The sequence below is a fragment of the Pavona decussata genome, unplaced genomic scaffold, assembly GCF_977016875.1.
Source record: "Pavona decussata unplaced genomic scaffold, jaPavDecu1.1 SCAFFOLD_140, whole genome shotgun sequence".
Lineage (NCBI taxonomy): Eukaryota > Metazoa > Cnidaria > Anthozoa > Scleractinia > Agariciidae > Pavona > Pavona decussata.
Genome location: NW_028145553.1, coordinates 1,926,949 through 1,946,018, shown reverse-complemented (window position 1 = coordinate 1,946,018; position 19,070 = coordinate 1,926,949). Strand labels below are relative to the sequence as shown.

Here is a 19,070-nt window from a genome sequence, read left to right as displayed (position 1 = left end):
TTTAGTCTTAGCCACGCCAATTTCCCATGCATTTTGTGACCAAAAGTCAAAGTTAATGAACGAATTTGTTGGCGTTAAGACCGGCGTTCAATTCACTGAAGAGGACAACTTAAACAGATAAAAAAGACGCTCGACGTTGACTAAAAATATGGATGTGGACCTGCAGCGTACAGCCTAAAATTCGACGCAATGGGCTATATAATGCTATCGGTGTCCCATACTCTAAAACCGCAGACATTTCAGAAAAAGGTTTGTTTTGTCCGCGGTTATTCCCGGAACTGTCAACATTAGGGCCGATAACTGACATGAGGCGGGATGACCCGTCTTAGTCCGGGATTCTTGATGAGGTGAGCAGGCTAAGCGCTGGCTAGATTTAGACTGCTGTAATAATGACTTTAACAACGAAAATGAATCAAAAAATTTTACTGGCGTTAATCCATTATTTTTGGAAATTATGATTCACATTCAAGCACCTTTATGGTCACTGTATGTTTTGCTGTTCCTTTATATGTTACATATCAAACCCTTGAACCTAGGAGTATTGGAAGGAAATATAGCTTTGTATATATTTATTGTACTAACGTACGTACGTACGTACGTACAGAAACGTAACGTTTTTCGCAGTAATAGTATATTGTTTTGTTTTAGGAGTTTTGAATTGGAACGTTTTTTCCGGTTGGCCCTTGCAAGATTGCTCTAAGTGCTCAATTTTGAATGTGCCGTTTTGCTTTAGTGCGGCTTTTTGTTGTGGGAAATATGCCAGTCCGGGCAATTTTTTCAGTTAACGCCCACTTCAAGATAGAGGATACTTACCGTGACAGACTGGTTACTAACAAAATAACACGCCGGCCGGTTAGCCTAGATAGCTCTCCGGTTAGAATAATTTAGCTTAGGTAGCTTGTGGTTAGCCTTTACATTTTGGATTAGGATATATCCAGCCAAACAAGTTCTAACCCTAGCAGCCGTCGGTAGTCTGGTGGTTAGCTTCCCGCGCGGGAATCCAACGACCCGGGTTCAACTCTTCTTGGGATCATCCCTTTTTCTAATTTAAAAAGGTAGAAAAAAGTAGCAAAGTATGATTTATATTATCCGCCATCTTAAAGTGGGCGTAAAAAAATTGCTCCAGTCTAGCTGGGCTGGCCCAGTTCTCATTTTGACAACGCCGACTTTTTGCCGTGCCCACACTTTGGGAAACCGAGCCAGCCTGACTAACTGAGCTATCCCGGCTCATCTAATCGGTATCATGGACATACATCATTTGTCGATCTTCTTGGCAAAAGAAAAGACAATTTGTCATCTATGATCGAACATGTCGGCTGCCTCAAGTTGTCCAAGGAGCCAAAAATCCACAGAACAAGGCGCCTATGGGCGATAAAGCAGGATGAATTGGTGTATGTTTAGCACTGAGAACACGTTGAAACGTGTTCTCTCGTCGCGATTGAGCTAACAGAATATAGTTTGACTCACAAAGATTGTTTCTGCATCTCTCTGCGTTATGCTTCTTGTCGTTGTACCGGAAATTGTCTTACGATAACGTAATGACCCACGCCTGACTCACGTTCTATTTTGGTTATCAGTAAGCGTAAGATTACAAAGTGTACACGTTTCATTAAAAAGAGAGAGAGAGAGAGAGAGAGAGAGAGAGAGAGAGAGAGAGAGAGAGAGAGAGAGAGAGAGAGAGAGAGAGAGAGAGAGAGAGAGAGAGAGAGAGAGAGAGAGAGAGAGAGAGAGAGAGAGAGAGAGAGAGAGAGAGAGAGAGAGACAAACAGACTAAAAGCTTTCCTAAATGAAGACTTCAAGTAAAAATTGGGAATTAAACCTGTAATTTAATTTGTTGAGGCATCAGTTCGACAAAGTCTGGATTGCGAGTAATGCAGTTGAACTTTTAAAAGCTTGACCTTTTCTCTTTATTGTTCACATCGTGCAAAACACAATCTGTCAGCGAAAACCTAATTTCTTCGCCGTGAACCGTCCAATTTCCACCATTGAAACTGTCGAGTATTTGTTAGAACTTATGCTTTCGATATACCGCTTCAAATGGGTTTATTTTCTTTCTGTAAACAGCACATTTGAATCTAAAACAATAAAACAATATGGCCGCTGAAGAAGCCTTCTCAGTTCCAGCCCAGATATCGCAGGTATGTGACGTCACATTAATAGAGAGACCCCGTCCGCTCCCTCCTGACATACACCAAGATATGCGATTCTGGATGGAACGTTTTTTGTTGAAGACAATGAGAACAATAGAAGACAAAAATATCCCTCTAGAGGAGAACTGAATTATAATTAAAATATGCACATTTGAGACTATAAGAAGAAGAAGAAGAAGAAGAAGAAGAAGAAGAAGAAGAAGAAGAAAAAAGGAACGCCACCAAAATCTTGATACGGTCTGCCCAGAGGGCATTGGTCAGCATTGCGGAAACGAGCGAGCAATGTTTGTTCGCGTTGCTACCCAACCGAAGTATTCGCAATCTTGATTGGTTAAGGCATTGATGCGAGCTGTGCCAAGCGTTAGAGTTATTTATATAGATTTACGGGAACATGCAAATAATATGTGAACATGGAGCTTTGTGAACATAGAGCTTAAGAGCAAATCATAAAAATGGCACAGTCACGTTTGCTTGGGCCATCGAAAGAAAAGACAAATGGAACAAAAATTTCAAGATTGCTGATCGATGGAGGAACATACGTCTCAAGAATGTATTTCGATTCTTTCCACCCGCCTGGAACGCTGCCTCAAGTGTTAAACAACAGCAGAATATTGCTTGAAGACCTGAAGACGAAAAGAGTGATTCGAGACGCCCAGTGGGAGAAATTATTCCCTTCTTCCGGTGACCCACCCGATACCAAAACGTTTGATATAACGCTTTTGCATCTGCTAATTCGCAGCATTTATCATTCGACTTTAAATTGGGCTAAATGGAATGCTATGCTATGCGGACAGTGACCAAACTTGTTTAGCAAATATCATCCGCATCAGGTGCTTTAGAAATAGTCATTCCCACCGTTCCTCAACAGGTATCTCTGACGATGAATTTGACGACCTGTGGGACAAGATTTCGTCGGCATTAGCTGCCTTGGGACTCGACCAAACGGAGATTGACCGTCTCAAGATCGAACCCATCGAGCACGACACCCCGCGGGTAAAGGAAGAGGATGAATCATGGAGGCTTGCTCAAGAATTACAGCAAGGATTAGAGAATTTGAAAAGGGATGTACAGCAGTTGAAAGACCAGTTGTCAAACAATGAAGCCTCAAAGGAGACTGCATTTGGGCTGTCCAGCTATCTCCCAGACGAAGTTACAAATGTATTCGGCCGAGATAAAGAGATCGAGCAAGTTGTTGAATTAATAAAAACTGGAAAAGAAGCCGCCGTTCTGATTACTGGTGGACCCGGATTCGGAAAGACAACTATGGCCAACAAAGCAGCTTACGAACTGGCTAAGCCAGATCAAGATAGAACGGTATTTTTCTGCAACATAATGTCCATGACAACGGTAGACGAGGTAGCGAATAGAATGTGTCTTACTTGTAGCAAACATCTCACGCAATTGTCAGAAAAGCCTCGTCTTTGGCTTCTTAACTGGGGAAAACAGCTCGAATCAAGAGTTACTTTCGTTCTTGACAATGCTGATGAAGTTCTCGATCGTAACGGTGATGCTTGTAACGAATTTTGGAGGTTTTTGGATGATTTCAGAACATTGTCAAAACAAAACGTCAATTTCATTATTACATCTCGGCTAGAATGCAATCCCCTTACCCTAAAAACCAAGAACATCCGGTTGGGCTGTTTATCGATGGAAGAAGCAAACAAAGTTGTTTCGTCTCGAATGCAAGTTAGTAATTTTGGATCGACTGCACAGAAACTTTCCAAGGCGGAGAAGTTGGTTGAGCTTTGTGGTTATGTGCCTTTAGCACTTTGTGTGGCTGGATCATTGCTATCGAAAGGCGTCTACACCGAAGATGAACTTATTTCACGTCTTGAAGAAGAGCCCACAGACGTTCTTCAATGTGACCGAAGGCCTTCAAATGAAACCTCAGTAGCAAAATCAATAAGGACTTCCTTGCTAGCCCTTGATGATTGCGAGCAACAATCCCTTATCTTGTTATGTTCCTTGCCTGGTTCATTTAATGTTAAGGCCGCCAGGTTTTTAATCAGTGGAGCATGTTTGTCAACCTCCGAAAGCGAGTCAATTTCGATTCTTGGGGAGCTCATCGATAGATCCTTAGTAGAGCAGCCACTTTCTCAGAGATATGAAATTCATTCACTCATTAGAGCATCTGCGAGGAAGTTTGGTCAAGAGAAGTTTCCCGAACTCTTTGCCGAAGGAGAGAAAATAGCCTGCGCTTACTTTATCTCCTGCATTACTGAAAATGCACAGCTGTACTGGGGCAAGGATACCTGCAAGGCATCTCTCGAGTCTTTCAATAAGGAGAGGCACAACTTTGAGCATTTCCTTCCAATCTACTGTCAAGAAATGCAAAACCAGGATCAGAAGAACGCTGACACTTGTGAAAGATTTCTCGATGATTTATCCCAGAAGTGCATGTATTTAGAAAAATGTGTGCAGCCGAAGTTTTATATTCGGTTCTTGGAAGGGCTATTAAAGTCTTTTAAACCACAAATCCAACCTGTGCATACTGTGGAACTGTTGTGTCTCCTTGGACATGAAATGAGAAAAGAAGGAGATGATAATTGGTACATTAATTACATGGAGGAAGCCAATCGACTCTATTCGAAGAACATAACTAAATTTGAGACAAGGGCGCTGTCACACGTCAACTACCTTCAAAGCTATGCCCGCTTTCTTTCAGAAGGTAAAGTACCAAGTGTTCACAATCCCAAAGTATTATACGATAAAGTAACAAAAATCTGCGAGGATAAACTTCCTGAACATCCCGAACGTGCAGCAATCTTGTTGTTTGCTGGACGATACGCAAAGCGCCGAAAGGATTATGATGAAGCTGCAGAAAAATTCAAGCAAGCATTTAGTCTCCTTGAGCAACTGCTCGGTGATCATTTTATGACTGCACAATGCATTAAAGACATGGCGGATTATACGTTCTCCCCTGGTGAGACTTGCTTGGACGATACTCTTGCGTTGTACAAAATGGCAATGGAAGTATTGGAAAAACTTGGGGTGGATGACCACAAGGAGAGCATCCTGACTCTTAAGAACTATGGTTCTTGCCACATGGCCAATGGTGACTTTGAAGAAGCAATGAAATTGTTTGAAAGAGCAGAACGTGTTGCTGAGAGGGAGTTAGACAAAGATCACAAATGGAAAGTGATGATAACAACTCAAAAGGCTCTCTTGTACTATCAACTAGGAAGAGAGGAGGAAATGGAAGTTTCTTTGAAACATGGACTAGATATGCATTACAGAATTGTCGGCAATCGGTCTATCAATGGACTGGCTAACAAACATTTGATCTGGAATGTTCTTAGCAACTATCCACACATGTTTCCAGAAGAGGATTACCCTTGTCATTAACTGCGAAAAGGTGTAGGCTGTACACCAAGCGAAAACTTCCTAGAGAACGTTTTAGCTCACTTCAGCGGCTTAGAACTTTGAACATACCAAGGCCTATTACTCCTTTTTATCCAACATTTTACACATCTAGATGGAAATATATTTCCCAGTGGTTTTTGCGTTGACCTCTAGAATTCTAAGGGCTTTTACCATAACTTAGATGTCAGTCATTTCGCAAACATGATTATGAAAGATGAGACCGGCTACGCAAGTGCGGTTAGATGGTAGAAGCAAAAGATCAGTCACAATTAAACTCGATATGTGTAAAACAGCTTGTGGTCCACCAATCCTTGAACTTTTTTTTAGCAAACCATGACCATACAATTGTGCTGCTTATTTTCTTTAATTGTACAGTTCTGAGCTGCCACCCTTATTATCTGAATTACATAAGATTTTGTCTCAGAAGCAAGGCCTTTAAAACAACCTGCTCTTCAATCTGAAACAAGATTATTACAACCAGGGTTACGTAAATAAAAGTTTCTCGCAAGTGTTTGTCGCTGAGCGTACACGGTCTTGTCGATGTCAGGGCATTTTTGGCTACTGTTTAATAGCCTTTAATCCTTTGGAAAAAGACATTTTTATGATAATTCTAGGTATTAAAAACCTAACAGCAATAACCCATCTAAAAAAGTGGTAGTTTCGGCTTCTAATTTCTGGATCGTCAATCAGGTCGACAGAGATACAAAGAGAGGTTTTCTTGGGTGTATTTTGCATTCTCTGGTCCAGTCCATTATGTATCTACACCGGTGGACATTAGAATACTAGCAATGTATTTGTGAGACAGGGGGTTTTATCAAACCAGCTGAAAGACTGGGAAAGGATCTCGCAGAATTCGATCAAAATCGATCCGTATACAAATTAAAGAGCTGTTATGGCTGAGTTGGTTTATGAATACTGATAAAACTTACAGCTATAACTGGTGACTAAAGACAAAGATGATATTAAGAATCTGATTAATGGAATGACAATGTCACCGAGACCATCAATTAGCATTCTTTCTATAGTTCTAGAAAAAAACGGAAGTAATCTCATTAAATTGTGCATAGAAACGCTGAGACGTTTTTGGGAATAGATAAGAACGTTGTTTCCCGGAATCGTTCGGTTATTCAACAATTTTTAGGACATGCTCTATAGGGGGCAGCCAGCTCAATATTGGACTTTGGGTGTATGCCAACAAACGTTTTTTTTTTTAACGTTTAAATTAACGGAGTGAAAATGGGAGTCAACATAACTTAAGAGTAAAAAAAAAAAGAGTTGATGGAAAGAAAATAGAGGACAGGTTAAACCAAAACAGAATAATCCATAACTAGTTTTTGGTCGTCGGCACCGATAAACAATCCAATAGAAGTCATGACTCATTGAGTAAAGCGTTGACCCCTGACGCAACTTACAATATATCCGCTTTTCTGAGAAAAACAAAACATTTCTTAGAAACTGAGACAGAGTGTTTTGAGGTGTTTTTATCGGCAGCGTATTAAGTCTTCTGGTTCAAAAAGGAGCAATCTATGCTACACTCTCAGTTGTAAGACCTCTAAGACAACACTTTGTCTTTGTAATCGTTAAGGTAGTGATCGGCCATTATGGAAGTATTTTACAGCTATAAATGCGTTGCAGACTAATCATGGAGGCGGCGCAGCTTCATGGTTAATCTGCTTAGAAAGCACACTGTTTGTACGGACGCATAATCCATTTATTATAGCATTTTAATCATCATCTGGTGACGCCATTGGGTTCTACGTTTATAACTGATGTAACAGAGGAAAAGACAAATGGTAGAAATTAGACTGGCTAGCCAGATCACTGATCGATGGCGCAAAAATTTTGTCCTAAGAAGGTTTCTTCATTCCACTGATCCCCCATACTTCCGAAACACTGGAGAATGTACCCGGCGAAGAAGAATCTTTGCAAGCTGCAGTATTTCATGTCAAAACGTGTGATATGATTTTCGATGATCAGTGGGGAAAGTTGTTTCCTTTTTCGGGAGACTCACCAGATACCGAAACACCTGAAATTACGCTGTTACATTTGTTGATTCGAGAACTTTATTATTTACCACCACCTAAAGCAGGTTGGATCAAGATGTCTGCTGAGGGCGACGAGGGCTTGATATTAGAGTTTACAAACAAACATAGCTAGAATCAACTGCTTAGCTTTTAATTAGAAACGAGCTGTGCAATAGTGTTTCCAGCAAAATTTCGTAATAGCAAACCCGAAGCCAAGTGAAACAAAATATCTTCGTCCTTAGAGGCAGTCGCGTTTGAAGTCCACCGACAGAAAATTCAGAGTCTCAAGAACGCCGATCATGATATTCGTCGAGTGGCGGAGGAACACTGAAGACGAAAAGTGGCAGAAATTGCAACAAAAAGAAAAGGATGAGGCCATCGTTGAACTTTGCAGCTATCTTCCAGACAAACTGCCAGAGGACCTATGTTTGGTCGTTCTGAAGAGATAAAACAAGTGAAAGAATATCAGTACAAAGTGGAACAGTTATCGGGAGTCACGGGCTAACAACCGGTGGACAAGAACTACTGTGGCTAAGGCCGTGGCTCACGAACCGGCAAAAACAGAAAACGGGAAAACTATCGGCTATTTTGAAGTCTTCTTGCAAAGAAAGCGGTCAACGAATTATACCATTGAAACTTCCACTCCTATGCCAAGATGCCCATACATGCAGCTGCCAGAGATCTAGAATCCGGGCCAGTGGCTGAAAGGATGGAGCAAATAAATTCGAACGAAAGTAGAGTACGTTTAAATCGTATAAAATATGTAACAATCTACGGATATTGTACCAAACGTTATCTCCTTTATTAAGAACTAATATTACAGGATACTATAGTACTGTCCCGAAGAAAAATCGTCTATCTGAAGACGAATTCCTGGATAACCTTGTGGATGCAAAATTTTGAAGATGGCGACGAAGCGAGAGAAAATTAGCAAGTTATGTGCTTCGCTTAACCGTGGAAAAATTGGTTATATGTCCTTGATTTCTTTGCTTACAATATTTATTACTTACTTTCATTGTACTTGTGTTAACAAAAGTTAGCGATATCAGTTATTTTAAGATAAAACAAGGGGCATAAAAATTAACCCTCACAGAACATGTAATTTGAACAGATTTTCTTGTGAGTTATAATTTCAAGCATTGCAATTGACCATACAAAACGAACAAATAATCCAAATTACATTAATCCAGATACTTTTTTGTATATTTTGACGTTATTAGAGGTCAGTACATTCAATAGGTTGATAAGAAGGACGTAGGTCAGGTTAGACTATGTGATAGTGGATTATGCCACATGATTTGTGTAAACTGAGGTACATACGCCCCAAAAATGTATCGAAACACTGTTGAAATGTACTTACTAGTATTGTGTAATGTTTGTTGTTTAGCAGTAATTTCTAAAATTATACAGGTGGAATTTTAATTTCATTGAAAAAAAAGGATAGAACTTCACAGGGGTGGCATCCACTTCTCCCCCCCCCCCCCCCCCGCCCCTTCAGTCTTTTACAGGTGCAATTTTAATTTCATTGAAAAAAGAGGATAAAACTTCACAGGGGTGGCATCCACTTCGCTCTCCCCCCCCGCCCCTTCACTCTTTTACATTCAGGGGTTAATGGAGCAGTAGCAGTGCACTTATCTTTGAGAATGCTCAGACTGTCCCTTCTCATCTTCCCACCGTGGGATTTAACTGCACATCTGCAGTGAGGTTATATTAATTATATTAAAAGAATGCATATGTAATGAAATTTGAGGACCCTCATTCTAATTAAATAATGCTGGAAGAAAAGACATGAGGAATAAAAAGTATCCAGTAGATCAGGACTCTCATCAACCACATTACTGTCCTATATTTATTTCTACTTTTTCGTCCTTTCCCTTCTGAAGTCATGCCTGCAATGTTGTGCTACAAGGTTTCACACATAAAAACAACAAATAACTGTCTCTTAAGCCTGGTTCTTCGAAATCCAGTTTCAATTCTCCTCTTGTCAAAAGACAATCAGTTTCTGCTGTTTTTTGGGGGTTACAATTTTCAAAGCAGCCAAATTCAAAATGTTGCACGAAAAGGAAATTGCGGGTGACCCACACTGTTGAGCTCTCAACCACAATATGGATCATCAGTTGTTATTCAATTTTATCAATCAATAGCAATCGATAAAAACATTTTCTTTCAGTTCCGATTGTTATCGATTACCGATACCAATCGTTAGTACAGTACAGTAGCTTTATCAACTCTTCACAAGGTCTGTTATAAGTTAATTTGCAATCTTATCGAAAAAAGGAACAAAAAGAAAAACCAATTTACAATTTCGTATCCTAAGCTAAACAAATACAAACACGCATATATAGCTATACATATAAAAGGTGTCACGCATGCATTCTACTGCGTATTCACGCTTGGCACTGTGCTTGAAACTGGCTAGCGACCGGCTGTTTCTTGTGTTTTCCTGTTTCTTGTTGTAATCGGCGAATGATTCGATTGACCTTGACTGATTAAACTGTTTGTTTATCGATTGATTTTCTATATTGATTTCTATCGATTGACAACCCCTGGAGTATATGAAGTAAAAACAGTGGAATTGTAACTCCTTGGAATCGCCTCGAACCGACTCAAAAAGGAGGCAATACGCAAATAGCCACGCAAAGGAGTTCAGATAGGCAATTTTTATTCAAAAATCATTTGTAATTTTGCCTTCAAAATGGAAACCTTTTTGCAATAACGAAACGTTATAATTTCACTAGTACGCAATAGCTATAGGCTCGATTTCCCCCGGAGCGCGGGCTCGTTTCCCGAACAGCGGCTGAAAATCGAGCCTACAATAGCTATCGAGACGGTCAAAGTTACCGTACGTGCATGATTGTAGCATTACAAATGTCAACACAGACGCTCGTAGGCATGGGCTACTGAGTACCTGTGATCGCAGACGTAGCAAATGATGGACTCAATTTGGAGCTGAATCTGTCTCCTTTAAATGCTGCACTCAACAAAGGTAACGTACAAAAAAACATAAAGCCACAGGCGGTGCCTTGAAACCCGTTAAATCAGACTCCTCAAAGCAAAAACATTAATAATTCATAATCCCATTGACCTATCAAATGGTTGATAAAACATCACGTGCAGTGGTTTTAAAACCCGATAAAACCTCCTCCTTATAAGTATGCGGTGTTTAATGTTTTTCTCGTATGCTAATTTCCAACGTTCACAAAAGCATCATTGCTATGAACTCTCTTGACACACATTTTTCCAGGAATGTTTTTGAAGCCGTTCAAAAAACTCAAAGCACGTGTTTTATCGGATCTAAAACCACTCAGCTGCGCCTCGTGTTTTTAAATCCCTTTGAAACATTGCTGCTCGTGTTCTAAACATTATAACCAACGTCATTATTGTTTTAAGAGCTTCACTGTCATCCGAACGATGATTGGTCAAAATCATAATTAATCAGTCATTGCCATGTGAGCTGGCTGAGCCTGTGCAGGGTGGCACTCACATTGCTTAATTTAGAACACCCGGGTTTAACCCATTTAGAACTAGAGAAACGGGTGATCCAGATAACTCAAGGTTCTTACGTTAAAGATATATAGGAGAAATACGAGAAAAAGAAGAAATAAAAGTTAGAAGAAGAAAAGACTTGTAGAAAAGTAAATGTGAGACATAAAAACAGAGGATGAGAAACGCAACAGAAATAAATGTAAATGAAACATACCTTACCGCGGGTGGCGGTGGTCGTGATTGGCTGAAGCATTGCGCCCTGCTGTTAATTTGTCTCTGGGTTCAAGACGAAACAGAAACATTTTTTCACAAACGGTCGCAGGTAATTAGACTTGAGATGTTCCTGACAATAATAAAGCGTCCTTTAGCATAGTTCCAACTAAAACTGGATCTTGCAAGCGTTATAACAGGTGAGTGCTGAATTGCATGGAGTTATTAAGTTGTTTTAAAACACTCTTTCTAGCGTTTTAGAGGAATTCTTACTTTTTATTGTCAAGTTGTTGCAAACATGCCGCCGTTTGGAGAGAGCGTATTGATATTTTCAGAAAGCAGCCGATACGTGTGTAACTTCTGGTGTGTTGTTATTTCCTGTCAAATCATACACTCAGCTACTCGTTTATATCGTAACGGAAACTCTTGTGAACTAAGAACTCATTAATTCAGCTTATGTCTAGCCAACACCCTCGCTTCTGCAAAGAAAGTTGAACTAGACGGCCTTTCTACTCCATCACTACTGCGCCATATAAATTCTCGATTTTCCAAGTCCAAAAACATTGCAGAATCATGGCAAAGGAAATGCTTTTTTTATTGCAAATTCGTTGGTAAATATTATTTTACTCTCTGATATACGATAAAGCGATTGGGTAGCATATCGAAATCCTATTGAAATCTATTAAAAACAATTATATAAAAGTGATATACGCAGGTACGGAAACTGATTTGCATCTGCTTAGGAGAAAAACAGTTTTGAACTATAGAATTTGATTTACTGTTTAGCATACAGCAACTTTAACGGCGCAAGTAAGATTAAGTGAATGTTCTGAAGAGTAAAAGGCATTCTGGAAATTGTGCTTCGTTTTGCCTGGTTTTGCCTCTTACCTCCAAGTAGTAAGGATGGTGACGTCAATCAAATTTTGGGGCATTTTATCATTACAACATTGCATGATGGTGCATCTCTTAGTGCGGTTAATTATGTACAGTAGGATCTGAGCCAAAGCCAATCGCCGAGCTCTTCACTGACAAGCTGTTTACCGGCGTAATCTTGCGCGCACCATCAAAAACAGTGTAGGCTTTTAGGTTTTTTGGTGGGCGATTCCCAGATTGGTTAATTTTGCATTCGCAAAACGCAACCCTTCTCTATTGTTCAAATCCAATAAAAACTAGGCACTTGCTTTCCCAAAAATACGCCTACCGTTTCTTGTAGAGAATGTGATCACAGCACCGGCAGTGGATAAACTGAATTTATTCCGCTTCGACTTTAGTTTTTAGGTATAAAACTTTTGTACTGATACTGGTGCATTAATACAGCCAATGGGAAGGAGTAGAGGACAGAAAGCTTAACCTGTTCCAGGCATTCAGATAGTGGGAGCGTCGCGAAGAAAATTGTCATGCGTGCGAATTACAGTTAGGTGGGGAGACTTGGGAGAAAAGGCGAGTTCACTTCTTCCACCCAATGTCTCCTCGTTTTTTCGCGCGTACATTTATTTGGCGCATTCCCCCACCACCAACATTATAATTACGTCATCAGCTATAAGCGCGTCACCAATAATCAGTCCAGTTTCTAGGTAAACAGAAACGCTTCGAAGTGACTGGATAAAGCATTAATCACTGGCCCTTCTATTCGGAGAAAACCAAAACATTTCTTAGAAACTAGAACAAAGTGTTTTGGAGTGTTATTATAAAAACCTAATGAAAATGGCGAGGTTTACGGTGCACTCCCAGTTACGAGGCCGTTACGCTGTTATCGATAGGTTAGAAATCTTTATGCAAGCATTTTAGAGACCTTTTTTTTTTTTTCAGACTAGACGGAAGACGACAGTTTCTTGGCTAAAGTCCTTTGAAAGCATACCACTTTTACTGACGCATCTGCTAAGCCAAAATGGCATCTTCTTCATCATCATCTGCAACTGCAATCGGACCCTCCGTCTATGATGTAACAGAAGAAAAAACGAATGGCACAAGACTGGCTCGATTAATATTCGATCAAGAAACATACGTTCTCAGAAGGTTTCTTCATTCCTGTATTTCTCTTCCCAAAACACTGGGGGGCATGCTGCAGACGAATCTTCCAAAGCTACAGTATTTAAAGTCCAAACGTGTGATGATCAGTGGGAAAAGTTATTTCCTTCTTCGGGTGACCCACAGGACGCTGAAACATTTGACATTACGCTGTTGCATTTGTTGATCCGAGAACTTTGCAATCTACCGGCGCCTATAACAGGATGGCACAAGATGCCGGCCGACGACGACGAGAACTTACCAGCATGCATTACTAGAATCAAATGCTTCAGAAACGATCTGTGCCATAGTCATTCCACCGGCATCCCTAATGGCGAATTTGAAGACAGGTGGAACAAACTATCTTCGTCTTTAAAGGTAATCGAGCTTGAAGTTTCCGAAAAGACAATCCAGAGGCTCAAGAATGATCCTATCGACCATGATACTCGTCGAGCGGTGGAGGAAAAAGTCGAACAATGGCGATACTTGCAACAGCAAGAAAAGGATGAGTGCATTGGTGAACTTTGCACCTATCTTCCAGACAAATTATTTGAGGATCGTACATTTGGTCGTTCACAAGAGATCAACAAAGTGAAAGACTACCTCCAAAGCGAAGCTGTCTCGGTTGTGGTGATATCTGGAGGACCAGGATTTGGAAAAACAACTGTGGCTAAGGCTGTGGCTCACGAGTTAGCGAGACCAGAAAACGGGAAAACTGTGTTCTTTTGCAGTCTTCTTTCAAAGAAAACGTTCAACGACGTAGCCACTGAAATGATACACTCATGTGGCAAGATGCCGACAAAGCTGCCAGAGAATCCACAACAATGGTTTAAAGAATGGAGCAAGCAGATTCAAACCGAAGTCACATTTGTCCTCGACAATGCAGACGATGTCCTGGAGTCAAAAGATCGAAAGTCGTTCTTAAACACCTTAAGCGCCATAAGAAAGCTGTCGACGCAGAAAGTGACATTTGTGATCACTTCTAGAAAAAAACTGCAGGATTCCAATATTTTGTCATTGAGAGATGTTACACTTCAACCGTTATCACTGGAAGATGGGGAGAGAATCCTTATGTCTCGAGTCAGCGATGAGGAGATCAGAAAGAAACTTTGCAAGACAGAGAAGATAACTAAGTTGTGTGGTTATGTCCCTTTGGCGCTTCGCATTGTGGGTTCACTACTTGAAGATTACACCGAGGAGAGCCTTATTAAACACCTTGAAGAAGAACCCATGACTGTTCTGGAAGACGAGGATGTATCATTCCAAACGGCGATCCAGACTTTTTTTGACTTTTTAACTAAATCTGAACAAGATGCCTTGGTCCTTTTGTCCGTCTTTCCGGGATCATTTGATTGCAATGCCGCCGAAGCCGTTATAAAAGCATGTTCTGGTAATGGAGCTTTACCAATCTCAATCTTGTGATCCTTGAAGAACAGGTCTCTGATCGAACAGCCAGGTTCTCGCAGATATCAGTTGCATCCACTTGTCCGCGCCTTTGCGAGAGAGATTGCTAAAAAGATGTCAGAACCACCTCCTTTAGACAGGGGAGAAAAACTGGCCTGTGCGCACTTTATGTTTCGCGTTAATCAAAATTCCAAGCATCCATCGAGTCGTTCAGCAATGAGAGGGACAATTTTGAGTATTTCCTTCGAGTCTTCGCTGAAGGAATGGAGAAGCATGATCCGGAGATCGCTGATAGTTGCAGAAGCCAGTTTCTTCAAGATTCTCTCCAGACCTGCATGTATTTAGAAATGTGCCTTTCACCTAGCTTTTACGTTCAGATTTTGGAAAGTCTGTTAAAGTCATTTAAAGAACCAGAATTTCAATACGTTCGCGAGGTGGAAATGATGTGCCTTCTTGGGCATGAAATGAGAAAAGTAGGCAGAAAAGCAAAGTACAATGAGTATATGGAGGAGGCTCAAAGTCTTCATTCAAAACATATCTCTGAACTTGCCACAAGCGCAATCTCAGAGGTCTTCTTCATTAATAGTTTTGCAGACTGGCTTAACAAGAAGGGAGATCCAGCCGACAGCAAACAAGTATTAGAATTCAATGAAACTGCTTTGAAAGTGTGCAATGAAAAGTTGGGGGTTGATCATCCAGAAAGGGCAGCAACTCTGTTACTTGCAAGACGATTTGCAAAGCGAATGCGAGAGGCAGACGCCGAGGGAAAGTTACAAGAAGCATTGTAACTATTTCTGGAGCGCCTTGGCATACATGTAAGGACTGTTAATACTCTGAAGGAAATTGGAGGCTTTTTCTTGTCTGGTGAGACTGAGGAGAATCTGGAGGAAGCGTTCACGTATTACAAATACGGGGAGAAAATGATGAATGATATGGGAATGGAAGGCAACCTTCAAAATATCCTGATATTGAAAAACTATGGAGTTTGTGTTATGAAAAGAGGAAACTTTCCAGAGGCAATTGAATACCTCGAAAGAGCGTTGCTTGTCGCCGAGAGAGAGTTGGAAGCAGATCACATGTGGAAGGTCATGATCAAGAGTATGCTATCCCTCGCACACGAGAAGATTGGAAACGTGGATGATGCCAAAGTTTTGATGAAAAAAGCACTTACGATGTGTTGCAGATTGAAAATCCCAATAAAAAAACTGGGAAACAGCAAAGATGTCTGGGAGTTTTTAAATCGTCATAAAAAAGATTTCCCGAAGGCTAAATTCCCTCGCTGACACCTTGGTTATCATGTGCGGTTTTCCTTGCTGATTCGATTCTATTGATACGGAAAAAATTGTAAAAACAATATATGGAACATGTAACAGATCCAATTTTCATTCTCCTCAGCTATTAGTGATAACTTGGCCACAGTTGAACGTCCCACTTATAGTGTGACGGCAATGAAAGGCATCTTCTCTTCTAAATATTTTCCAAGATTGGAAAATACCCCGACTTGTACTTACGTTTTAATACTTCGTAGCTGACTATGGAATAAAATTGAAATTACAACCGAGCACAGAGAGTCTGATCGCAAGCAAAGAAACTGTCCGGATAATGGCAGTGATTTAAGCTATCGGTACGGACGTTAAGGGATTCAATCACGGCGATGGTCCTCCGCGTGAATTTAGCCGGATACAGACCCGCAAGATACCTCCGTGATTTTGTTAACTGTATACTGAAAAGTTTGTAGCTCGTGACTGATCAAAGCATTGACCCCTCATGCAACGTATGTCCGCTCTTCCGAGAAAAACAACACATTTCTTAGAAACTTGAACAGAGAGCCAACATTGCGGAGCTGATGGGGCAATGTTTTGTTTCCATAGCTATCCAACAGTTGGTAGTCTTGATCTTGATCGTATCTTAAGTAATTACTGTGGGCTTCAAGATCACCGGAAATGCATGCAACCAGCGCCAAGGGCGAGAAAAATGCGTGCAATCATGTCGCGACTGGTTTCACCATTGGCTTGATCCTATCATGTATAGGAGAACTTTGTAACTCTACCTCTTGTTGGGCCTAATTCTGATGTCATAGTGGTTACCATGGAAACAGATCAGGTCTTTTTTTGGATAGTAAATTTCTCACCGTACGAGCTTTTCAGTTGTACTTCGATTATAATCTAGTTGTAATTAAACCGTAATGGGAAACACAACTTAAAGCCGAGGCTAAACGTTGCAACATCGTTGTTCAGTTTTTTTGTGAACCACCGTTGTTGGAAGGCGTAGTAATCCATTCAAGCTGAATCAGGTGTTAGAATAACAATTTTCGTGGCCGGTGTTAGGTGAAGTGTAGTCGCGGGTCACAGGTATTGCTACTTGATCTAAAGGCTCGTTTACACGTGCGATTTTTTTAAAGTTTTTTAAAGGCATTTTTGTCGTGCTTAAGCTGCAGGTTCAATTCGCATGTGTACTGACTGGCGGCGATTTGAACGCGAGTTAACACCGCGATATCGCAGGATTTTCGAAGATGTTCAATCCTTCCTCCAATTTCCAGAATTTCATAGAAACCTTTCCACGACTGTGGCGCTGAAATTGCAGCTGGTTCACACGTGCGATTTCATGTTTAAGCCTTGCGCGAGAACAATGCAGTAATGTTCGACAACTTGTCGCATCGAAAGTCGCACTTGTAAACTGTTCTTACCAAATGTTGGACGTGTTGTAGTGTGTATAAAAGTGCCGGTTTGGTTACGATGTTTGGCCTCGGCTTTAAGATACCCGGCAAATTAATTACAATGACATGTTCAGGGTTTATGATTCTAGAGATTGCATTTTGAAGGGAAGCCCCAGGGTCATTTGCTTGATGCATTAATACGTGCGGAATGATGTATGTCTGTCACTTGCTGTACCGCCTCAACGACGTCAGGCTAATTTGGCTTCCGTTTGCATTTCTTAGAATTGTCACTTTTATTCTATAACCACTAGATTATCCTGTGTTTGTCCGCTACTCACCAGAACAGTTTGCAAAACATTGTTGACCAGTCACTGGACCTTAGACTCTGATCACATGCGTCGGTACTCTAATCACAAACTTCATGCACCAGGCCAAATAAAATGCGAGCTTTTGCACTGTAATCGTGTAAAATATATAAAATGTACAGGTCAAATCGAAAGAGAAAACAAAAAAGGTTTCTAGGGAGGGGGGGGGGGGGGCGGTTATTACCGTTTCATTCCATGTTGTACGGCTTTTTATACACCAAATATTAGATCACTTACAACCCATTAAAACACTGCGGCTTAACAACTCTTCCCTTTGGGACAGCAAATACCTTTAAGGCGTTATATAAGGTACCAAACCCAGGCAATGAGTCCGAACAGTCATCCCGGTAAAGAAGTACTAATACATGATTTTGAATGTTGCTGCGGTTTAATTGCCTTTCGTCTTTCCCGGAAAAAAAGACATTTGAAAACTTATGCAACATAGTGTTATTCTATAAGATTGTCCCATCGTAAGGCAATAGGGACCCGTTTTGAATTTTACCTCCCTGCAAAATGTCACAGCACTTGCCTGGTTTGTACTCTTTAAATAGCTATAAGGTGGGAAAGGAACCCACTGCTTTGGTTTAATCTAGGGTATTCTTCGTGATATTGCGGTACATCATTTAGCCGGTTCAAACACTAGTCAAAGTTTACTTGAGCAGAACCTAATGTGAATGGGCAAAAGCTATTGTTCAGTTTCCTAATTTACATTAGGCTCAATGAACAATTCGACGTTTGAATCGGCTCTCAGACCGACTACTTAGGTGAACACATCATCGAAAACTTATGCATTGACGGAAATTTCATTTTGCTGCCGGAGGAGAGGAAGAATCGAAACAAGTATATACATAAGAAACCCATTGGCTCATGAAACACTGATTCGTTTCCGAGAATTAAACGTTGTTTTGATTTGCGTTTCCTAGAATCTTTTTGTTATTCATGAAGCAAATATTTATAATAAAAACGCTCCAGGGAAGTACTCGGCGGTGGACTTTGTTTGTCTGTTAACTCAGCTAACTCAGTCAAGGTTTGCACGTAAAGATGTTTAAAAGAAATGTAAGGGAAAAAAAATTCAAATGCAACCGTTTAGGACAATAAAAGCGTTGAAGAAAACTGAATGTGAGATTAAAAAAAAGATTGACAAGAAACTTTCCTTACGTCATCGTTTAAAAATTACAATCGTGATCAACAAAACCGCGATTGATTGAAGCACTGCCCCCTGCTGCTAATTTGACTCGTAATTCCAAGGGGAATAGAAATATTTCTCGGAAACTGGTCACCGGTGTTTACTGACTTGAGATGTTCCTGAGCAGTACAAGGTGTCCTTTTGCACAGTTTGCCCTTTGATGACTGAAACTAGCCTGGCAATCGTGTTACAACAGCTGATAATACCAAGCTAGGTGAG

General features: G+C 40.6%; 1 protein-coding gene and 2 pseudogenes across 2 annotated transcripts in view; all 3 read left to right on the top strand.

The window, feature by feature from the left end:
- Positions 1–19,070, top strand: part of LOC146466932 (uncharacterized) — an 81,416-nt gene that overhangs the window by 34,742 nt on the left and 27,604 nt on the right. The window contains exon 1 of one of the 2 annotated variants that reach the window (XM_085126427.1): positions 17,858–19,065. The exons of the other annotated variant lie outside the window; for it this stretch is intronic. The gene's annotated coding sequence lies outside the window, so the exon portion shown is untranslated. Of the gene's footprint in view, positions 1–17,857; positions 19,066–19,070 lie in introns of those variants that run through there. 2 annotated transcript variants of the gene reach the window in all.
- LOC146466936 (uncharacterized) lies at positions 2,543–6,033 on the top strand (annotated as a pseudogene).
- Positions 13,010–17,759, top strand: LOC146466935 (uncharacterized; annotated as a pseudogene).